The sequence below is a fragment of the Phaenicophaeus curvirostris genome, chromosome 1 (genome assembly GCF_032191515.1).
Source record: "Phaenicophaeus curvirostris isolate KB17595 chromosome 1, BPBGC_Pcur_1.0, whole genome shotgun sequence".
Classification (NCBI taxonomy): domain Eukaryota; kingdom Metazoa; phylum Chordata; class Aves; order Cuculiformes; family Cuculidae; genus Phaenicophaeus; species Phaenicophaeus curvirostris.
The window spans coordinates 39,829,606-39,836,365 of NC_091392.1; positions in this window are offsets into that span (position 1 = coordinate 39,829,606).

Below are 6,760 nucleotides of genomic sequence, written 5' to 3' on the forward strand. Positions count from 1 at the left end.
AAGTGACAAACATGATTCAATTTACATTTTAAGTATATTTCCATGAATGTATTTGCTAACTGCCTAGGGCCTTTGCAAGTGCTCACCTAATAATCTTTACAAATATTTAAAAGAAAAGTGTTGAATAATAGGAATAGAAAGCTTTCTTCATGATGCTAGTTTGTTATAAATTGAAACCTGGAGAGAAACTGATTGTTTTCTTATGCTGACGCCTCTCAAAGAATTACAACCTGCAGAAGACAATTGGCATTTGGTAAATTTCCTTATTAAGTGTGAATTATCCCTTTAAAAATAAGAATGGATTTTCCAGGAAATTACATCATTTTTTGAGGGCTACAGAGTATATTGCTACCTTCAGAAATTTAATATGTGTAAGAGTCTCTCTAGGCAGCTTCCTAGACATATCCTAGTTTCAGACGTGTTTCCTCACCAGTTCTTGAATGGCTTCAAAGCAATCATGAGGTTCATCTTTGGGTTTGAACAAGTTTTTGCTGTAGAAAGTCCACCTCATTTCCAGCCTCAACCAGTGCAGCCTGGTAATATGTTATTTCAGATTTTCTCCTAAGATGAGCAAACATTCTTTTGCCACGTAATGAATATGGATTCCTGAAACATCTTGCCATCTTAGAGGTGCTATTCTGTGGTTTTTAGTCAGCAACTGCATTGACGTCTTTTTTCTCCTAATAGTCTCGGTCAGCTTGATGGAGTTGCTGATGGGATATAAATCAGAATAGATTTGAGAAGGTGAGAGCTTTCCCCATTTCAGGATCCTGAAGAGAGAATATCTAAGGGAACCTCATGGCATGGGGATCATTAAGTTTTACTCAGCTGGATGGAAGCATTTCACTATTGAGTATGTCTGTCCATTTCATCAGACACCAAGAGTCCTCATAAATTTGTATTAATGCTAATTGTAGACACTGCATAGTGCTTACCATAGAGAACAAATAATTAATTTTTCCCATGTGGCTTGCAAGGTCAACTTTTCCATGACATTGTTACAGTATTTCTGGTGGACATCATGAAAATTTTTGCATTTCGCATGGATCCTAGTATAGGCATAGTAAATGGGATCTGTAATTGATTAGTTTCTTATTTCTTTTTGCATACAAACCTCACTGCTACCTTAAGGCAGGCATCAACTCTTCTGTAACGTCCGCATGCTCTGCACTGTAGTCTATATATATCATCACAGTATCTGAGTGGCTTCCTGTAGTCCATTGGGTAATCTGCCTACACATCGGTCCTGTACTTAATCTCTCTCATTCTTTCCTGAGGGGGTGAAGACAATGTGCTAGGGTGTTTCATTTGACAGAGGTTTGGTTTGTTTGTTCTGCTGTAGATGTCTTGCTATGAACACATTAATGAAAAGGTGGCCAAAGTTGTTACAGATTCATCAATGTACTGTGATGGGAGGTTTCTGTAGGGACGGTTCCAGGGTAACTATATCTTCCTTGTGCTCACTTGTTCGTTTGACAGCAATTCCATCTTCTCTCCCATACCTTTTCATTAATAAAGTTCCTCCTAAGAAACTGAAAAAGTGAAGTACTTTCTAATATTTAGCTTTCTGCTGAAGACACAAAACATTTCTGATAAATGTTGAGCATTAAATGTTGTGTGAAAACTGCAAATCAGATGATCAGATGCCTCAGGTTAATCTGATCAGCACCAGATTGTGTTTAGGTTATTCTCCTTTTTTTTTTAATAGACTTTCAGACCCTTCAAAAAAAAGTTTAAACAGGACCAGTACATTCCCACAAAGTTCTTTATTCATTGGATTGGTAAACAGTGAAAAAAATCCATTTTCTGAGAGAACTTTCAAATATCTTGAATTACCACTTAGTTTTCCAGCAAACTAGTTTTATTGTTGGGACTGCAAGGGGCAAAATCCTAGTGTGAAACATAAACAATGGCTTATCAGTTTTGGAAGCACAGTGCATCTGTCCTTTTCATTTGTACTAATGTGTGGCCCACAAAGCTACTTCAGGATGGTTGTCTGCTGGGTGTACCTGCTGGAGTAGTAAGCTGTAATGTTTGTGGCAGTGTATGAAACCTCAAAGGCTTCTCAAGAAAGTCCATATTTATGGAGTTAAACATAATTTCATGAGGCCCGATCAGATATTTGCAGCCTTGTATTTACAGGATTCAGTACAGGTGATGATATAAATTGACATGTTGACTAATATTGACTAGTGACGAAAACCAGTTATGAAGATCACCAGTGTCATCTTGTCAGTTGCAAAATGTTAATCCTTCCATTTAATACTGGAATCTTGACAGAGAATCTGAAAGACAGTGGAAATCCATGGCCTTCTCTACATTAGGAGATCTAGCTGGCAAACAGTCTGTTGGCACAGTGCAGCTAACAAGTTCTTTTGGCAGAATGCATTCACATTTGGCTGCTTCTGTTGGCAATATATTTCTTCATGGCTACAGATTATATTGGCAAAATATGTGTAGCATGTAAGAGGATCTTGGTAACTGTGTCTCTAGTGCTATGTAGTACTCATCTTAAAGCCAAATATGCTAACTATTCATTCTGCACTTGTTTGGGTGTCATTACTGCTGAATCTGGGGACACATGAAAACAGCTGATTCTCCAGCAGAAAAAATATTGGGTAATATCAGAGTTAAAAAGCTCATTCAAGAGTGTCCTTACTGTGCATAGGCTGTGTGACTGGCTAATTCAGGTGTCTGTGCAGATAAGACAGTTCCCTGTCCTTAGGGCAGCTGTGTAATTGCTTGCTGTGAAAGGTGATTGGGTTTGTGGGCAGTCTGACATGTCTATATATAGACCCAGCTATATTAATGTGCCCACATTTGGCGTGCAACTAGATGGGGCTGCTTTTGAATATTGTAGGATACTGAGTGAGTATCCTTCAAGAATTGAGGGAGATGTCCATTAAAGTCACAAAAACTGCTTCCTCAAGACTGTATTTCATGTTCTCCACACTTTTTCCCATTCCCAACATAGAATCATAAAATTGTTTAGGTTGGAAGGGACCTCTGGAATGTCACCTAGTTCAACCCCTTGCACAAAGCAGGTTCAACAGGATCAGATTTCTCAGGGCCTTTTCTGCTTGAGTGTTGACCACCTTCAAGCCTTCAAGGACATAGATTCTTCAACTTCACTAGGCAACCACTTGCTTGACTACCCTCACAGTAAACCAGTTTTTTCCTTATAACTGCTTGGAATTTCCCCTGTTCTGCTTGTGTCTACTGCCTTTTGTTCCATTGCTGTGCATTTCTGATAACAGTCTGGCTCTGTCTTTCTTATGTCCTCCAATGAAGTAGTTGTAGATATCAATAATGTCTCCTCTGAGGCTTCTGTACTAGAGATCGAACATAGCCCACTCTTCCATCATCCCTATGTACGTCTTCATCATCTCTGTGTAACCTTAGTAGGTTTCTACTGGACTCCCTTCAGTACATCAACGACTTTCTCATGATGGGGACCCCCAAAATGAACATGATACTCACAGCCATCAATGAAATAGCAAATCTGTCCTGATAAGCGGAGGAATCCTGTTTGTTGTAAGATGGGTAGGAATTCGTTCTGTAAGCAGACCCAATGTGCCCAGAACAAAGAACACCAAAGAATAAATAACCTGTCTTATGAGAAGTATGATGGTGATGCTAGATGTTGCATACTACATGACTTGTGCAACTATCATATCCCTTGTGGGCTTGTTCAGGTGGAGAAAGGAGATATTTGTACTAACTGTTGAAGTAAAAGACATGCTGGCTCCATCTGCCGTGTATATAAAAATGTTGGGAGAATAAAAGAGAGCATTGTGATGGTATGCACTAACCAGCCTGATTGAAGTGGTTGTCACACATACAGAAATTGTTTTAGCAATTGATTTTGGGGATTTTCCATCTAAAACAAATTAACAGAAAGCTGGATTTTCAGAAAATAGATCCTTATTAACTTTGATTTATAATACGGACAGTGAAAATTGCTGGCTTTGGCATTTATAGCTGCTTCTGAGTAAGAAGATTCATAGCATAACTTCTCCTCCATTGGTGTTCAATGCTGCTATAAAATGGAGCAAGGAAGGCATTGTAGGTGCTCGACTAGGGGATTATTTTTCATCCTGCATTGTAGATTATGGGTTGACAATATTTCAAACTCCGATCAACAATGCAGCTTAATGTATTTTTTTTCCCTTTAAAAATTGTAACATGTACTTGTGCAATTTTCAGTGTTTTAGTTTCTGTTATAACTCTGCAATGGGAGGGAGTTTGTGTTACCAGTTTGGAAAGGAGAGCTTTTCTGATCCATTTCTTTCTCATTTACCATGTAGTATATTCTACACGGTAGGGTGTACCCTCCAGATACTCCTTAGTCCAAACAGTAGTACCTGATAGCTTAGAAGTCCTAGAATAGCTTTGGATATCCCATGACTCCACTGTCCATCAAGGGCTCATTGTGGAGGGAGCCTGGTTGCTTAGTAGTGATAGAAACTGCAACAGCTATAACAAAAGGTCTCTGAAAGGAGTGAATGTATGCCACAGACTTACTGGGTGGGATTCTTCTTACTAAATACAGACAAATCCTTGTATGGCCTTAATTTATTGTGTATGGGGGGAAATAAGCATTTCTAGGGCTTGTTTTTTTCATTTTGCAGCACAGTTTATTTCATCCTAATGTTGCTGTCTAAAATAAAAGAGATGAATCACTTGTTAAATGCCTGCTTTCTCCATTGATTTTTAAGGAGGCCTGAGATGACTTTTTCAGCTCTAAAAGACTGTGCCATAGTTGACTACAGTGGTTGTAACAGGTTGCCTTTCATTTTAATGGCAGTGTGCCAAGAGAGAACTTACTTTGCTTGAAGGAACTGGTTTAACTTTCCCAGCTTTTTGCCCTTGAAGTTCTCAGGGGGACTGGAAGTAGAGCAGGAATGCACACAGACTTGTGCTGGCTGAAAGCTATTTTTCCTGGTTAAGAGTTCTTTTATGTCTAACGACTGTTCCAGAATAAAGTTTCAAATTCATCCATGCCTAGAATTTTCAGTGTTTCAACCTGTCTTCTTGGGTTGAGTTTTTTGAACTTACTAGGAAAGTGGACCTCACACTGTCAGATGCACAGTCGGTATTTTTGGAAAAGATGCTACTGACTGATATCTCTGTTTCCACGATTTGAATAGCTACATTGTGCTCTGGTTAGTTTCTGAAGTACTGGATCTTACTTCCTGAAGACATATTGTGTGTTTTTCAGAATGGCATTGTAAGGTTTACACGGGTGTGAGCAAACTCAGTAAACAGTGATGAAGAAATTGTACCTTCGGAAACAGCAACAAAGTGAAACAAACTGAAGAACTATGTTAAAAGCTTGAATTCTTGTCACAAATTTATACTGTTCTCCTCCTTAAAACAGTGTCATTTATGTGTTTGGGCCAAATAGTAGCCTGTAATGGAGCGCTGTCTTACTGTCAAGAAAAGGTGTCTTTTCACTTCAGTAGCTTCAGGTGTCTGATTCGGTGTTTTCATGTACAGGATGGCATTTCTATTACAGAGTAGTGGCTATGAAACTTGTCTAGGATTTTAAAGTCCTATGTTTTTCTTCTCAGTGTCGCCTCCACACTACAGGAAATTCTGCTTAGCCTTTCAGCTACTGTTAGCTACCTTGAAGTGGGTCTCATTTGCCTGCAGTATAAAAACAAATGACAAACTGTGATATTATGTCCAAACCAGAACTGTTTGGTGGCCTTCAGTCATGAAGATAAAGCCTTTGATAAAGTTTGTCTGGTACCAAGAAAAGTGGATCCATATTTTCAGTTGGGCCCATGATGTTTAAAACTGTCGTATGTCTTGTGTCTACACCTGAGCAAGCTTTCAACCCTTTAGATGAAGTACCAAGGCAGGGTAACTTTGATGCTTTTTCATTTACCTCTAGTCATTTCTACAGTGGATTCAGAGAGCAACAGTGAATACTCAGTGTCACAAATTTTAGGAGAGAAAGGGATGTCTTCCAGTTGCTGGTGAAAAGGTGTGAGGTTCTAGTACTCAGCAGGATATTGCATACTTGAACTCTTAAAGTCCTTGGCAGGTTTGTTGAAATTACAGAACAGACATTGCAAGATTCCTCTGTCAAAATTAATTCATATAACATGGAACGCATTTTTGTGGTTTCAGTTGGCTATGTAACATATGAAAGACATTGATTGCTCTATCTACACATTTCTATTGCAGTGACTGCATAGACTTGGGAAGAAACCTACTCTTGGGTAGTAGTAGAGGCACAGAAGTTCCCTGCAAGAGGAAGATGCATTAATGACAATTGCAATAATTTGTGCTATGCCAAATCTCAGACTATTATGTGTATTTCTAAAGTCTTGGCACATGGAGTTACATACTACATCCCATTTTTAATATGGAAACTGGCGATCACTTCTAATTACAGAAAGTGCAGACTTGAAAGATCAAACCAGAGATCACCAAAGCCATAAAAATATTTAAAAAACTTTCAACTTTTCTAGCAGTCTTGGGATTTTGGGGTAAACTCATTGTTTTAGAATGTTAATCTTAACCGTATCACTATCTTCTGTCCTGCTTCCGTTCCTTTCCACTGCTATTGAGGACTTCAAATGACAAAATAACTTAAAAGTAGCAATATTTATTTTGAAATTATGTAACTCAGTCATCTGCTGTTAGATGCTTCAACAGTTTAGAGAGGGAGTTGAACACAGCTGTTTTGAACCTGTTCCAGTTCCAAGAACAATAGGTCTATGGCAATAGCTGCAAATCTGAAACCTTA